Raw genomic sequence first — 18453 nt, 5'->3', positions numbered from 1 at the left:
CAGATGAGAGCATCATGTTATCCCACACATCTCACTTGACTGTTAGCAATAAAGGTCCTATGAACTGATCCCATCATATCAGAGTAAATCCTGCTTCATGGAACTCTTCTATGGTAATGGCAGTAAACTTTAATTTGAGACCATTAGCTGTTTTCACAGCAGCTCTCAAGGTAAGGTAAGTTCTGTAAGTATTCCACTTTATCAATAAGCAATCCAAAGTTTAGAGAGGTTGAGTAAGAATCCAGGATGTATCTGGTCTCATTCCCTTTCCACTACTCCTGTCATTCCACAGCCCTGCATTATCCCGTGAGATTCTCATGCAGGGCCTTGCTACTCAAGAACCACCAGCAGCAGTACCCGATGCCTGTTAGAAATGCAGAGCCTCAGGCAACACCCCAGATTTGCTGAGTCATTTTAATAATATCCCCAGGTGACCTGTATTCGCACCCATTTAGGTGTGAAAAGCACCTACATAGCCTGCAATTGCACTGAATCAGCTGTGCGAGAATTTGCCTTGCTTCCAATGGTGGTTTGGGACTTAAATGGGGAAACGTCCTTGCAGGTTTCACAAAGCAATTTTCAGAAGAGTCTGAGTGCAGAGCAGCCTGGAAAACAGAGAAAATTAGTCAATTAGAAATCCCACTCAGAAGAACTTTGTGGCCATTTTGACTGATCACTTGTGAAGGGCCTAAATGTGGGCTTTTCTGATAAGGAAAGATAAAGCCAATGAAATGTTTTGCTGTATAAAAATTTCAAAGTGCTACAGAAACAGAGCAAATACTCTGTGATTCATCACAGGGTGGTCAAGGGAGGAAGGGAAGAAGCAGTTTGCAAAGATGTTAAAATCCTGATAGTAAAACTACACAAACCCTATATTTAATCTTTCTTTGATGATTTCTAATCTTGTTCCTTAGGGTCCTTGTCACAAATAAGTGAGCAACTGTCCAGTAATAGAGTTTTGTTGTCCAAAACTCCTGAGAAGGTTTTTCTATACAGAAAGACTATCTGTCTCCACATCTGAATGGCATGGTACCTATTATGATGAGGGGGTTCAGTAAATGTCTGATTTTCCTAGCCAATACCTAATTTTACCACTGCCCTGTTAATGGAGTTGCAAAGGCACTTGCTCTGGCAGAATTAACAGGCATGCTGACCATGATGTCACCACTGAGTCTTGCATTTGTGAGGCCTGAATGGGATAACTTGCCAGGTCCTGGTTCCTTGTGATGATCCTTTCAGTGACTTGGACATCTTCTCTACTTCATTTTCTTAAAAGATTTTATTTTTTTAAATATATTTTCTTGATTATGCTATTATAGTTGTCCCATTTTCCCCCCTTCACTCCCCTCCACCCTGTACACCCTCTCCCACCCATATCCCCCCCTTTAGTCATGTCCATGTGTCATACTTATAATTTCTTTAGCTTCTACATTTCCCATACTATTCTTACCCTCCCCCTATCTATTTTCAACCTACATTCTATGCTACTTATTCTCTGTACCTTTTCCCCCTCTCTCCTCCTCCCACTCCCCTGTTGCTAACCCTCCATGTGATCTCCATTTCTGTGTTTCGGTTCCTGTTCTAGTTGTTTGCTTAGTCTCTTTTGGTTTTGTTTTAGGTGTGGTTGTTAATAATTGTGAGTTTGCTGTCCTTTTACTATACATGTTTTTTCTTTATCTTCTTTTCTTATATAAGTCCCTTTAACATTTCATAAAATAAGGGCTTGGTGATGATGAACTCCTTTAACTTGGCCTTATCTGAGAAGCACTTTATCTGCCCTTCCATTCTAAATGAGAGCTTTGCTGGATAGAGCAATCTGGGATGTAGGTCCTTGTCTTTCATGACTTGGAATATTTCTTTCCAGCCCCTTCTTGCCTGTAAGATCTCTTTTGAGAAATCAGCTGACAGTCTGATGGGAACTCCTTTGTAGGTGACTGTCCCCTTATCTCTTGCTGCTTCTAGGATTCTCTCCTTCATTTTTACCTTGCCTAATGTAATTATGATGTGCCTTAGTGTGTTTCTTCTTGGGTCCAACTTCTTTGGGGCTCTCTGAGCTTCCTGGATTTCTTGGAAGTCTATTTCCTTTGCCAGAGTGGGGAAGTTCTCCTTTATTATTTGTTTGAATATGTGTTCAATCTGTTGCTTTTCCTCTTCCCCTCTGGTACCCCTATAATTTGGATGTTGGAATGTTTGAAGATGTCCTGGACATTCCTAAGCTTCTCCTCATTTTTTTTGAATTCTTATTTCTTCATTCTCTCCTGCTTGGTTGTTTTTTTCTTCCTTCTTGTCCACTCTATTGTTTTGAGTCCCAGTTTCCTTTCCTTCACTATTGGTTCTCCATGCATCTTCCTTCATCTCTTTTATGGTAACCTACATTTTTTCATCTAATTTGCACCCAAAATCAACCAGTCCTGTGAGCATCCTGATCACCAGTGTTTTGAACTGTGCATCTGATAGATTGGCTATTTCTTGGTCACTCAAAAGGATGAGTCCTTGGGGACTGATCTGTTTGTCTGTTGGAGATGTGTCTCTCTTTTTTTTTTTCGGTCTGGTCGCTCTTGTTACACTGAGGGGTGGAGCCTTAAGTGTTCACCGGGGCTGGGCACCCCAGTCGCTAGATTGTGACGTTGTATGTGGGGGCAGGGGTGGGGGGTAACAATGGCAGTAGCTCCATTCTCCTGGGACCTCAGTCCCTTCTCTGGGATCCTTGGTTGTGCACTCTGCCCTGGTCCACAGTCGCCGCCTCACTGGGTCCACCAGCTGCCGCTTGCGTACTCAGGGTCCACTGCTGCATCCCAGAAGGCTTACGCACTCCTGGTTGCCTTATGCGCCCAGTTCTCCCCATCTCCATATGCCGTGACCTGAGCCCGCTCCTCCTCTCAGCCCCTCCTACAGGTCTGGATGAACGGGTCTACTTCAACTTCTTGGCTGTCCGACTTCCATTCAGATAAATTCTCTGTCAGTTCTGGGTGTTATTCTACCTCTAAATTCTTGTTCTAATCTTGGTTGTGCGTGGAAGTACAGTGCGTCCACCTATGCCTCCATCTTGCCGGAAGTCCCTAAAAGATTTTATTTATTTTATTTTTAGAGAGAGGGATAGTGTGGGAGAAAGTGAGGGAGAGAAACATCGATCAGTTAGTTGCCTCTCATATGTGTCCTGCCCAGGGACTAAACCCTCAACCAGGCATGTGCCCTGACTAGTTATCAAACTGGTGACCTTCCACTTTGTGGGTCAACACTCTGACAAATTGAGCCACACCAGTCAGGGCCACCCTATAAATTTTGTCATGAGATAATTCCATACCCTTCTTCAAAACCCCAGCACCTTCTTGTAGAGAGGTGGTGCTGGCAATGATAATGACCTTGATGTAACTTTGTTGGGAAACTATTCTTTATTAGAGTTATCATCTCACCAATTTTGTCCAATCCTGAAAATTTTTAATAATGATGAATTGCTTCTTGACTTTGAATATATGATATGCTTAAAGCAGACTCAGTTATTTTAATCTGATCTCTTGCAATTCTTCTGCTGTGATTCAAGCCTTCCATTGAAAAGGACATTATTTTTGGAGTCTTAAACATATTTTTTCTTGAGTCAATGCTTAATTTTATATATATATTTGCCACCTAAATTTCTATTATTTGTAAGAATAAATAGTCTTTCTGTCATCACTCCATTTTCACCTGTTTAGTATTAAGTTTAGATGGTTGCAGAGGTTCCACTTCAGTGGCTCCAAGTTAGGTCTTCTCCCTATTCCCTAAGCAGAGAGTTATTATGTCACATAAGTGTGTCTCAACCAATGAGCACATTATCAAATCTACTCTACATAAACTTCTTAGTTCCTTATTAGATTTTCTGAATGTTTACTGCATACTGTACTTTACAAGAGGCTTCAATTAACCTTTAAACAACCTTATGATTTGAGGTTATAAAAATTGAGGTTCAGAGAGGCTGAGAAAGGAAACTAATATCACACAACTAGTTACTAAGTGGCATTTCCAACATTCAAACCCAGATCTGCCTAACACATCCTAACTGCTGCTCTGCACTGCCTCCTCAGTGTGAAGGGAAATCTTCTTGTTAACAAATGTCTACTGTTAAAAGAACAGCTTGGAATGTGTGACACTATGATCTCATTTTACTTTTAGGCCAGGCTCTTAGTTTAGGCTAGTCTTCTCTGTTGTAAGAAACAAACTCCCAAGTATTAGTGGCTTTACACATGAAGTTTTATGTTTAGCTTACCCCAGGTTGACTGTGGCTCAGTAGCTCTGCAGGACAGCTCTTTTCCAAGGATTCAGGCTGTCTGCCTTATGCTGCAGTACCAACCAAAACATGTGGCTTCTAGTCTCTGAGCATAAGACTAGTGTCTTGATGTTGCAGCCTGGGATTGACACATGGGTGTACCAAATTTTCAGGGCTCTGAGAAAAGTCAGTGAGCACATGTATATTCAATAAGCAGTGAGTGTCTCTGCCACAACTTGCAAGGGCAAAGCCACACTCCTGCTGTGGAAGGTAGATGAGATCATTCACTGTGCCTGCCACACAAGGAAGCAAGATGTCTCTCAGTCATAACTTAGACTAGAAAACAATCATAACTTAGGGAGAGAAATAACTTAGGGGGAGTAGTCAGTAGGGTGAGATAAATGAGATGAAATGACTCCTGTCAAAAAATGAGACTCTTGCATGTTGAATTACAAGGGGGCATCCTATAGGTGGAGGCAGGTCAAGAGAGAAGTGAGGAATCTGAGCTAGGGGGCTATGGAATTATTTCAGCCTTTTGTGTCCAGAGAACAAAGATTTTAGGCAGGAGTATGTAAAAGGGAGCAGGTTCTGTAAGTCCTGGGAGCAAACCTTTATACTTCTCCCATTTCTGTGTATTTCTGTTTGAATTTCCCTTAATATCTAGTCATTTAGCATTGAGTCATTTTAGTAATTTTTAAAGTCCCCATGCATCTCAGCTGTCCAAATGGGGATAGCAGAAGAGTTTGTGTCCATATGTGGCCAAAATATAAGAAAAGAAGGCAAACATTGCCCAGAACCCTACCCCTACCCAGAGTGCCCATCTCTACTGCTTATTTTATTTCTTCCCATAGTTTTTACTGACTTTTAGTATAGCATATATTTTACTTATTGACTTTGTTAACCATCTACACTAATAGAATGCAGATTTCATGAGGATAATTATTTTTGTCTGTTTGATTCACTGCAGTCTCTGCAGCACATAAAATTAATAGTTCCTGGCACATGGTAGATACTAAATAAGAATTTGTGGATTAAGGAAGCCATGATATACCCTGACCAGTGTGGCTCAGTTGGTTGGGCATCATGCCACAAAGTAAGAGGTTGCCAGTTCAATTCCTGGCCAGGGCATATGCCTGAGTTGTGGATTCAATCCCCAGTCAGGTCATGTATGAGAGGCAACCTATCAATGTTTCTCTGCCTTTCTTTCTCCCTCTCTCCCCCTCTCACTAAACAAATAAATAAATAAAATATTTAGGGAAAAGAAAGAAGCCATGGTGAACATTCAGAACCTCAGTAGAAATGGGAAGTGAGGAGACAAAGTTAGAGGTAGTTTAACCTACCAGGAGATTCTTCTTCTGGAGCAAAATTTGGAGCATTAGTATCAGAATTTTTTCTGAAATTTCTTTCACATTCTGCTTGTTATGGAATTTCTCTATAACATGATGAGATCTCCTCTAATATTTATCTCTTAGGTACATACAATCAATCATCCTGCCTATATTTCTCTTTTTCTTATCTCTACTTAATAGCAACATCCTCACCACATAGGATTTATTATGTGAGAATTCCTTCACTGTCTCACAGCAACCCATCTCCCAGCAACTGTGAGAGATTAATTTTCTAGATACCTGGTTGAAAATGACATATAAGTTTAGCTCTGTGGATGCCACCCTTAAAGATCAATTTGGGGCACATAACTGGGCCACCCACAGAATCAGTTAGCAAAGCAGAATAGTAGAGCTTGGGGTTTACTGAAAGATCTCTGAAAACCTAGCGTTCACTCTGCTGCTGATTCAAAAGAAAAAGATTAAGCATAAACCAGTATTTTCTCTTCCCCTAAGATTGTATTTTACATATAAAATGATAATTTTTAAATGATAAAAATTATTTTGTACAGCTAAAAAAGAAAATATGATAGCAGAATGGAAAATTTGATGAAATATATAGGAAAACAGAAAATGAGTAAGACATCTCAGGGGTATTTGAGTTAAAATAGTGAATAGTTTTAACTGCATTATGTAAGTGCAATGGAGAAAATTAAGCAGAGGGAGATAGAAACTGCTGGGAGGAGGGTTATAAATAATTTTAAAAAATGGAGAAAAAACATTAACAAAATAACTTTCCTTATCCTGATAAGAATGAATATGATATTAAAAAAAATATTACGAAGAACAATTAAAAATGGTAGTGACTACAACCTACTTCAATAAACTTCAAAATCTAAAACTCAACAAATGGAAAATTCTAGAGCAGCTGAGCAGCAGAGAGGTGTGGAAACCTGGCTTCTCACCTACTTTAACTCCCAGAGGGACACACCCAGGTGTGTCAGAGGAATCCCAAGGATTCTCACTAACAACACCAAATATTGAGTTCTGCAAAATGAAAGGATGTTCTCATCTTTTTTTCTCTTTTGAGTGAGAAGTAGAAACTAACTGAAAGCTATTGAGGGAACTATTTTTAGTTCCCCAAATAAAGGAGAAACTGGTGGGAGGAAGGGAGAAGGGACCATGAAACCCCCTGATCTGAGGAAGCCATTTTAAGCCCAAGAGTAGCCCCATCCTGGGAGTGAGCCTCACCCCACCAATAGGTAAGGGGTAACCCAATGCAGCAAAGCCAACTGAGTTTCCAATTTCTTCCTTTAATAATAGAGCTCTCAAGTTTCACCTGCACAAATGATTTTCAGAAAACAAAAGACTACATTTCCTAGACCCCCTTGCATTACTCACTTTGTATCAGAGCAAAGAGAAGGTCCAGGCTGAGTGGTCCAAGCATAAGCCAGAGAAAAAGAAGCACCTTGGCACTAGGCAAACAACAAAAAATATAAAAACAGCATGGAAAAAAAACACAATCTAAAAGAAAATATAAATCAAGAAACAAAAGATATTTACTCACAATTACTTGGTGCTATACATAACATGATTATAATAAATAAAACCTTCTATTATGAATAAAATAGTAGAATATGAAAGAAATAGTACTTTGATACTTAAGACAAATTGAGGAACAAAATAGCATATTACAGGTTTAATAAATAACTAAAGAAAAAGCAAAATAGTATTGAAATAGAATTACTGACATAAAAGGAAAGATTTGAGATAATTATAACTGCAGATGAAAAAGAAAAACATATTAAAGCGATATAATTAACACTTTTATAAATGAGAAAATAAAAGTCAACCAAATATAAAGATACATTGTGTCCCTAAATCAGAGAACCCACCTTAGGAAAATAAAATGTATTAAGAGATATAACACAAGAAAATTTCCTTAAAGTAAAGAGGATACTGAATCTGCTAATTGAAAAGTATACTGTTACGGAAAAAATGTGATACAGAATTTTCAGCACTGAGCTCTACCTTAGTTAGGTTGTTAAACTACAAGAATACTAATAACTAGTCCAGACATCCAAGTAGTAAAGGCAAATTACAAAAAAGAAAGAGGAAAATCAGTCTGGCCTTATTCTTTCCCAGAGGAACATACAGGTCTTCGTGCAAACAATGAAGCAAAAGTTCCCGTGGAAATAACATGTAACACCAAGACAGTTCTACCAATCCAGGATGTTGTTCAACAATAAGGGAAACAGGCTGATATTCTTTTTCTTTATTTTATTAAATTTATTGGGGTGACACTGGTTAGTAAGATTATATAGGTTTCAAACATACAATTTCTATAACACATCAACTACACATTGCATCTGTCTGTTCACCACCCAGATCCTCTTTCAGTCAACAAATATTCAATCCCCTTTACCTTCCTCTTCCTCTCCTCAATCCCCTTTCTCTATGGTTTGTTTGTCTTGTTTGTTCATTGTTACTTTCAGTTTTATATCCTACATATGAGTGAAATCATATGGTTCTTACTTTTTTCCATCTGATTTACTTCACTTAGCATGATATTCTCAAGATCCATCCATGTTGCAAATGGCAGGATTTCATCTTTTCTTATGGCTGAGTAGTATTCCATCATATATATGCACCACATCTTTATCCAGTCACCTATAGAAGAACACTTCATCTATAGAAGAACACATGGTCTTGGCCACCATGCATAGTGCTGCAATAAACATAGGGGAGCATATATTTTTATAATTAAATGTTTTCAAAGATTTCAAGTAGATACACAGAAGAAGGATTTCTGAGTCATATGGTAACATTATTCTTAATTTTTTGGAGAAGCCTCCATACTGTTTTCCACAATGACTGCACCAGTTTGCATTCCCAACAGTAGATGAGGATTCCTTTTCCTCCACAACCCCTTTAACACTTGCTATTATTTCTCTTACTTTTTTCCCCAGATTTTTATTGTATTTTTTCCATTATCATTTAGTACCCTTATATCACCCTCTCCCGAGCAATCATCAGATTGTTGTCCATGAGTTATTTGTCAGTTTTCCTAAAAACCTCCACTTCCTTATTTCCCTCACCCCAGCTTCGCTGTCATCCTGCTGTATATCTATGAGTCTGTTTCTATTTGCTTGTTAGTTCAGATTGTTCATTTTATTTCACATATGAGTGAAATCACATGGTATTTATCTTTCTCTGACTGGCTTATTTCACTTAGCATAATATTCTCCAGGTACATCCATACTGTCACAAAGGGCAAAACTTTCTTCTTTTTTTATGGCCAAGTAGTATTCAACTGTATAAATGTCCCAGAGTAGTTTTATCCTCTCATCTTCTGATGGACACTTGGGCTGCTTCCATACCTTGCTGATTATGAATAACACTGCAATGAACATAGGGGTGTTTATGTTCTTCTGAATTAGTGTTTTGGATTCCTTTGCATATATTCCCAGAACTGAGAATGCTGGGTCAAAATACGGATCAATTTTTAATTTTTTTTGGGGGGGGGATATCTATATACTGCTTTCCACAGTGGCTGCATTCCAGTCTGCATCCCCACCAAGAGTGCAAAAGACTTCCCCTTTCTCCACATCCTCACCAGCATTTGTTTGTTGATTTTTGATGACAGCCATTTAGACAGGTGATGGCATCTCATCATGGTTTTAATTTGCATTTCTCTGATGATAAGTGACATTGAGTGTCTTTTAATATGTCTATTGGCTATCTGTATATCCTCTTTGGAGAAGTGTCTATTCAGTTCCTTGGCCCAACATTCAACTGGGTTGTTTGTTTTTCTGGTGTTGAATTTTGTAAGTATTTTATAAATTTTGGATATTAACCCTTTATCAGATGTATTGGCAGATATGTTCTCCAATTCTATGGGTTGTCCTTTTATTTTGTTGATGATTTCCTTTGTGGTGCAAAATCTTTTTAGTTTGATGTAGTCCAATTTGTTTATTTTTTCTTTTGTTTCCCCGGCCTGAAGAGATATATCTAATAAAAAATTGCTACCAGCAGTGTCCAAGATTTGCTGCTTATGTTTTCTTCTAAGATTTTTATGGTTTGGTGTCTAATATTTAAGACTTTGATCCATTTTGAATTTATTGTTGTGTGTGGTATAAGAAGGTATTTATTTTCATTTTTCTGCACATATCTATCCAGTTTTCTCAACACATTTATTGAATAAACTATCTTTAGCTCATTGTATGTGCTTGCTTCCTCTGTCAGATATTAGTTGACTATAAATATGTGGGTTTATTTCTTGGTTTTCTATTCTGTTTCATCCATCTTTGTGTCTGTTTTTATAAGAGGTACTGTTACAAAGCAGTACCAGGCTGTTTTGATTACTATGGCTTATAGTAAAGTTTGATATTAGGTAGTGTTTACTCCAATTTTGTTCTTTCTCAGGATTGCTGTTGCTCTGTGGCCCTTTTGTGGTTCCACACAAATTTTTGAAATATTTATTCTAGTTCTGTGAAGTATGTCATTAGAATCTTGATAGGGATTGCATTGAATCTATTGATTGCTTTGGGTAATATGGACATTTTAATGATGTTAATGCTTCCTATCCATGAACACAGTATGTGCTTCCACTTATTTGTGTCTTCTTCCATTTCTTTCTTCTGTGTCCTATAATTTTCCATGTACAAGTCTTTTACATCCTTGGTTAGATTTATTCCTAAGTATTTTATTCTTTTTGAAGCTAATGTGAATGAGATTGTATTCTTAATTTCCTTTTCTGTAAGTTCATTATTGGCATATAAAAATGCAACTGATTTCTGGATATTAATTTTATATCTTGAAACTTTGCTGAATTCATTTATCAGTTCCAGAAGTTTCTTGGTGTTGGGGTTCTCTATGTACAGTATCATGCCATCTGCATCTAAAGACAGTTTTACTTCTTACTTTTCAATTTGGATGCCTTTTATTTCTTCTTCTTGTATGATTGCTGTGGCTAGGGTTTCCAGTACTATGTTGCATAAGAGAGGCGAAAGAAGACAGCCCTGTCTTGTTCCAAATCTAAAGGGGAATGCTTGTAGTTATTGCCCATTGAGTATGATGCTGGCAGTGGGTTTGTCATATATGGCCTTAATTATGTTTAGGTATGTTTCCTCTATTCCCACTTTGCTGGAGTTTTCAACATAAATGTGTGCTACATTTTATCCAATGCCTTTTGCTGCATCTATTGATATGATCATGTGGTTTTTATGCTTTATTTTCTTTATGTGGTGAATCACATTTATTGATTTGTGAATGTTGCACCACCTTGCATTCCCAGACTAAATCTCACTTGATCATGGTGTATGATCTTTTTAATGTATTGCTGTATTCAGTTTGCTAATATTTTATTGAGCATATTAGCATCTATGTTCACCAAGAATATAGGCCTATAATTCTTTTTGTTTGTAGTGTCTTTATCTAGTTTGGGAATTAGGATAATGCTGGTCTCATAAAGTGAGCTTAGGAGTCTTCACTTGTCTTGAATTTTTTGAAATAGTGTGAGAAGAAGTGTTAGCTCTTCTTGGAATGTTTTTAAAATTCACCTGTGAAGCCATCTGGTCCAGGGCTTTTGTTTCTTGGAGTTTTTTTCTTATTACTGTTTCAGTTTCACTAGATGTTTCTGGTATGTTCAAATTCTCTGATTCTTCTTGATTGAGTTTAGGAAGATCATTTGATTCCTAGAAATTTATCCATTTTGTTCAGCTTGTCCAGTTTGTTGGCATATAGTTGTTCATAATATTTTCTTATAATCCTTTGTATTTCATCAGTGTCAGTTGTTATTTCTCCTCTTTCATTTCTGATTTTATTTATTTGTGTCCTCTCTCTTTTTTTCTTGATAACTCTGGTTAAAGGTTTGTCAATTTTGTTTATTTTTTTCAAAGAACCAGCTCTTGGATTCATTGATCTTTTGTATCTTATTTTAGAACCTGTTTCATTTATTTCTGCTCTGATCTTTATTATTTACTTCTTTTTACTCATTTTGGGCTTTTTGTTGTTCTTTTTCAACTTCCTTTAAGTATAAAGTTGTATCGTTTATTTGAGCTTCTTCTTGGGGTGTTTTTGGGGGTGGGGATAGGTCTGTAATGCTATGAATTCCCCTCTTAGGATTGCTTTCCCTGTGTCCTATGGATTTTGAATTGTTTCATTTTCATTTTCATTTTCATTTGTGTCAAGGTATCAATTGATTCCTTCCCTGATCTCATTGTTGAGTGTGTTTTTCATTGCTTGTGATTGATTTCTAGTTTCATAGTATTGTGGTCAGGGAAAATGCTTGAAATGATCTCAAACTTCTTATATTTATTGAGACTTGTTTTGTGTCCTAACATGTAGTCTATTCTAGAAAACATTCTTTGTGCTCTTGGAAAATATGTTTATTCTGATGTTTTGGGGTGAAATTCTCCTTGTTGATTTTCTCGCTGGAAGACCTATCCATTGAAGTCAATGAGATGTTAAGATCGCTGACTATGACTTTGTTTCTGTCGATCTCTCCCTTTATGTCCACCAAGGGTTATATCCTCTTGTTGGATTGTTCCCTTTATCATTATTTAGAGTCCTCCTTTGTCTTTTACTATACCCTTGGTTAAAGTCTATTTTGTCAGATATAAATATTGCTACCCCAGCTCCTTTTTGCTTTCCATTCACATGAAATATATTTTTTCATCCCTTTGCTTTTATCTGTGTGAATATTTCAAACTATGGTTGGTCTCTTGGAGGCAGCATATAAATAGGTCTTGTTTTCTTATCCAATAAGCTACCCTATGTCTTTTGGCTGGAGCATTTAAGCCATTAACATTGAAGATAGTTATTGATAGATACATATGTAGTGCCATTTTATTGTTAGACTATTTCTTTCTGTTTGTTTTCTTTTTCTTCTTCTTAAAGCAAGCCCTTTAACATTTGTTGCAGTACTAGTTTGGTGTTAATAAACTATGTTAGCTTTTTCTTTTCTGGGAAGCTCCTGATTTCTCCTATTTTAAATGATAGTCTTGCTAGGTAAAGTAGCCTTGGTAGTAGGTCCTTGCTTTTCATCACCTTGAATATTCCATGCCACTCCCTTTCAGCCTGAAATGCTTCCGTTGAGAACTCAGATGATAGTCTAATGAGTGCTCCCTTGTATGTAACTACCTGATTTTTTTTTGTGGCTTTTAGGATTATCTCCTTATCTTTAAACCTTGTGATTTTATTTATGATGTGTCTCAGTGTAGGCTTCTTTTGGTCCAATTTGTTTGGAACTCTGTAAGTTTCCTGGACATGTGTGTCTTTTTCTTCTACCAGATTGGGAAATTTTAGGCATTATGTCTTCAAATAGGTTCTTGATCCCTGGCTCACTCTCTTCTCCTTCTGGTATTCCCATGATGCAGATGTTGTTACATTTCATGTTGTCCCACAAGTTCCTTAAGCTCTTCTCATTTCTTTTAATTCTTTTTCTTTTTGCTGTTCTTCTTGGGTATTTTTTTCTACCTTGTCTTACAAATCACTTATTCAATACTCTGCTTCTTTTAACCTACTGTTTCTTCCTTTCAATATATAATTTATTTCAGATTGCATTCTTTATTTCTGACTTGTCCTTTTTTATAGTTACTATGTCTTTTTTCATGTCAGTGAGTATCCTTATGATCATTGCTCTAAACTCTCTATCTGATAAATTGCTTGCCTCCATTTCATATAGTTTTTCTTCTAGAGATTCTGTTGTTCTTTTATTTGGGGCCTGTATGTTTGTCTTCCCATTTTGGCTGCTTCTTTGTGTTTCTACATATTAGGTGAATCTGCAAAGACTCTGGTGCAGACCTATGTCAGACCCAGCCTGTGATGGGTCCTGAGCAACCTGCCTGGAGCTATCAGTGATCCACAGCTGTGGCCCCTCTGCTGGGCCTTGTTGTGTGCAGAAAGAACCTGACTATGCACCATGGCCAGCTTTTGCCAGCATCATGACTGGAGAAGGGTCAGCAAAAGTCTCAGAGCTCCCAGAGATATGCCTCTGCCTTCATGTTTTCTTTTAGACTTACAGAGCAAAAGTTTTCCAGCAATTACTCTTCAGCAGCAGGGCTTGAGTACTACAAGGGAGGGGCAGTGTAATTCCTTTGGGTGGGGCTATTGCTTCCTCTCAGGCTGATGACAATTGGAGGGAATTGCTCTACCTGAGGAAGCTGGCTCCTGCAGTATGGAGAATGGTTCAGTACAGAGGCCTTGGTGGTTGTTCCTTCCATTCTCTTCCCAAAGCCACCAGCCCCAGATTCTCCTCATGTATCTCTAGTTCACTCTGCCCACCCTCTGCTGGTGCCCAGGGTAAGTGGCTACAAACAGAATTCTGTTCATTAGTTCTTTAAGAGACTCTCTATGTCTCTAGCCATCTCTTTCTAGTGGACAAAAACCCTGATGCTTTTCATAGCTGAATGTTATTTGGGCTCCTTTCCTGGTTCTGATGCTCTAGACTAGGGCACTGAGCTTAGGGTTAGACCCCACACTTCTCAGGGGGACCTCTCTTGCTGCAGAAATATCTTTCCAGGACTTCAGCTACCAACTGTGGAGCCCAGCTAGCCCTCTCCTGTCTCCTCCACACACTGTACCAGTCATGTAGTGGTGTTGTGGCTTCTTCTTTGTGTTTGTGGTTATAAGGCTTCTCTCCAGCTAGTATTCAGTTGGTTATTCAAAATGATCTTTCTATAATTTGGTTGCAATTCAAGTTTGGTCCTGAGAGGAAGGTAGTGTAGCTTCTATTTACATCTCCACCGTCTTGAGTCTCTCCTCTTTTATTTATTATAGCTGCTCTGACAGGTGTGAGGTGGTATCTCCTTGTGGTTTTGATTTGTATTTGCCTAATAGCTAGTGAAGTTTAGCATCTTTTCATATATCTGCTGGCCATTTGTAAAGGCAGGCATTCTTAAAGGCAAGAAAACTCGCCCTGGCTGGTGTAGCTCAGTGGATTGAGCACAGGCTGCGAACCAAAGCATCGCAGGTTCGATTCCCAGTCAGGGCACATGCCTGGGTTGCAGGCCACGGCCCCCAGCAACCGCACATTGATGTTTCTCTCTCTCTCTTTCTCCCTTTCTACCCTCTCTAAAAAAATAAATGAATAAAATCTTTAAAAAAAAGAAAAAAAAAGAAAACTCTAGTACCCATGAACTGCTATTTAAGGAACTAACAGACACTCTAATTCAGACAATTCAGAGAATTGAAAATACAAAGCGAAGAAGAAAGAAAGTAATAAAAATTAAAAGTGACATGGAGATTAAAGAATGTGAAAGTCATGTATTTGAATAATGTAAAATTAATAATACATTATCAGGATGTGAGATAGCTAGGTGAGAAATTGCTAATGCCCTCTTCTTTCAGAGCTGGGATGCTATCTATACTATTTTAGATTAAAACACCTATTTGTTTAAAAACTCTAACTCTTTAAAAATTTCCCAAAACTCCTTCATTGAATATTATGTGATCTTGTAGTAACTAATATTGCCAGTAGTAGAGAACTGTTTTTTGAAATTCAATATTTTAAATTTTTTCCTGTTAAAATTAAATTCAATATTTTTATTAAAATTTTGTCCATAATATCAAAATACCATTTACATAAACATGTTTATATTTACACATCCATTTTCAATCTATGTTATATTTTTACTGCTCTAATATTAGAAATATTGAATGTTATTTTTAACCTGTTTTTCTGTGATCTTAAAACTTTACGATAATAAAAAAGCCCTGGTATTTGATGAGAAAATGATGCACCAGGGCAATTTATTGAATAGTAAATTGTGCTTATTTTACTATTTTTTCCTTCTCCCCTCATTTCAAGCAGGCAGCCAGCTTTGTCATTCCTTGCTTCCAGCATTTTTGCTAAATGACAGCAGCTGAAGTCAACTTTGTAAAAATATTAAACTGCCCCACCCTGTAGTACTTAAGCTCTGCACTGAAAAATTAACATTAAGTATCTTACTGTAAGTGAAGAGAAGAAAAAGATTTGGAGAGCAAGGAGTAATGGAATTGAAATTCTCTCAGATTGGAAACAAGAGAAAGGTCTTTGGGTTCTGTACTCCCCATGCAGCACCTAAGAAGGGAAGTAAGATTCTACTAGCATAGGTCATACAGGCTGCCTAAAATTTCTCACACCCTGAAGCTGAGGACATAAGAGAATTTTAAAACAAAATTAAAACTAAAATGTATTATTTTCTAAATAAATTGTATTTTAAAATAACTGAAAGAATCATTATAAGTTTAAATTCCATGTCAGTTCTCCAAAGTCATTTGTATTACCAAGAAAATAATGTATTAGCTAGTGAAAATATTGGTAGAAATTGGTTTATCTTATAACCCTAGTTCTACCCACTACCACTGAAGGAAAGTGTGGCTCTTAATAGATGGAAAATCAGGACAAGAATACATTCTGAAAAGAAGGAGACCAGAAGTATGGTGCGTGTCCAAACCAGGAGGAAACAACTCTGAAATAGTCAACCTGCATACCTGAAGAAAGTATCAAAAAGGGAAGGAAGAGAGGATCCAAGATGGTGGTAGAATAGGTAGAAGTTACAATCACCTCCTCCTAGGATCAACCTGGAATTACAGAAAAATAAATATAAAATAAAATATAGATCCATCAATCTGAAGACTAGTTGAACAAGTCTTATAACCAAGGATTTACAGAAGAAGCCATATTGATCCTGGTAGGAAGGGCAGAGACATCAAAAGGGCTGGCCCAAACCCATATGTGGTCATTGAAAATCCAGAGAAGTATTTCCGCTGCAAAAGTTTCCCCTTAAGGAGTGAGGGGTCTCAACCCCACACCAGGCTGCCCAGCCCAGAGCACCAGAACTAGTAAGAGGAGCCCACATAACATCTGGCTATAAAAATCAGTGGGGATTACTGTATGTCTGCCAGGAAGAGAGAGAAGTTTGTGAGAAACCCAGTCATACTCTTAAAGAGCCAGCACATAAAATTTCTATAGCCTTTCACCCTCAGCTCCAGTAGAGGGAGGGCGGAGCAGTTGAGTTGTATGAGGAGAGACTGAGTTGTGTGGCTCCAGAGAGAGGGCTGAAGGGACAGCCACCAGGGCCCCTGTGCTTAATCCCTCTCTCACATTGTTCACAGATGCTACCTTCCCCATACAAGCCCCGCCCCCTCCATACAGCATCAGTCTAAGGGAATTCTATAGCCCCATCCTGACTCCCTGTCACTGTACTCTGCCTGTTCATGCCCTGCAAAGGAGTCAGCTTCCTGGGGCCATGATATAGACTTTCTTAGAGAGCTCTTGAGGAGGTCTAGGTGGACTCAGAGGGTGTCAGAGACTGAGTTACATGGCTCTGGGCTAGGGGCCTTTCCCTAACCCTGTCCCTAAGATGCCTGACTAGTGCTGTTCAGCTCAGAAGAGATATCCCCAAGAAGAAATTCCTAACCCTTGGTGGCCCTGACCTATCACATTCATGCCCTGCAGAGGAGTCAGTTGGCTGGGCCCACCCTGAGCCTACAATGCAGACTTTCTTGGAGGGCTCTTGAAGAGATCTTGGCAGACTTAGGAAGACACTGAGTTGTGTGGCTCTAGGGCAGGGGCCATTTTCCCTCATATGCCTGACTGGTGCCATCATTCCTATATAGAGCCCTCCCTTTACACAGTCAAATCTTGGTGTGTTTGGGCTTGATAAACTCTGCTGGCCTCACCCTAATGATTCCCTGAGATCCTGTCCCACAACAAAGGTTTGCAGTACTATTGTTCAGTGGCCTCTGACTCAACACTGATGCCAAGTTTGATCTGTATCAATCTGGGGAGTACCACTCACTGCTACCTGGTGGTTCACTGAGAACCTACTTCACACAACTCACATGCTTCCAGAGGCTCTATCAGTGACTGAGACTAGCAGGCAACCAGGAAGTAGAGGCAGATCTCAGGGAGACTCAGGCCTTTTGCTGGCTTGCACCTGGGCTCAGTGCTGGTGGAAGGCAGCCTTGGTGGCAGTTTGTCTCCTCCCACACACACCCAGGCCTAGCAAAGGCAGCTGCATACTGTGGATTGCTTCATAGCTCCAAACAGGTAGCCCAGGGAGGGTGACAAGCAGCACCTGAAATTTACCTGTACTGGAGTCCCTCCCAAGAGCTACAACATAGCTGGTGGCAGGATTCAGACTGCATAAGAGCATGACCCAATTAGCTGCACAAGCAGCACATCCAAAGGAAGATCTCTGCAGACACCAGACCCTATTGGGTGAATCGTGATTCATGGTGTGGGCACTCAGTAGCTTGTACAATGTGGTCATAGTGAATTCTCACAGTCAGCCAGCCTGAGAGTCAACCACACCAACGGGCAGACCAACAATAATCAAGACTCAACTACAGATGGCCAATAGACATATGAAAAGATGTTCAACATCACTAATTATCAGAGAAATGCAAATTACAACCACAAGTGTGAGTTATCACATCACACCTGTCAGAATGGCTACCATCAATAAATCAATGAACAAGTGCTGGTGAAGATGTGGAGAAAAAGGAATCATCATGCACTGTTGGTGGGAATGCATGTTGGTGTAGCTACTGTGGAAAACAGGGTGGATGGTCTTCAAAAAATTAAAAATTGAAATGCTTTATGGTCCAGCAATTCCACTTCTGGGAGTTTATCTGAAGAAACCCAAAACACTAATTCAAAAGAATAACTACACTTCTATGTTCACTACAGTGTTATTTACAATAGACAAGATATGGAAGCAACCCAAGTGTCCATCAGTAGATGAATGGATGAAAAAGTGGTGGTACATATATCCAATGAAATATTGCTCAGCCATAAAAAGAATGAAAACTTGCCATTTGCAACAGCATGGATGGAACTAAAGGGTATTATGCTAAGTGCAATACTTCAGATAAAGACAAACACCATATGATTTC

The sequence above is a fragment of the Phyllostomus hastatus genome, unplaced genomic scaffold (genome assembly GCF_019186645.2).
Source record: "Phyllostomus hastatus isolate PE091 unplaced genomic scaffold, TTU_PhHast_1.1 phas_scaffold_39, whole genome shotgun sequence".
Lineage (NCBI taxonomy): Eukaryota > Metazoa > Chordata > Mammalia > Chiroptera > Phyllostomidae > Phyllostomus > Phyllostomus hastatus.
This window is presented reverse-complemented; position numbering follows the sequence as displayed.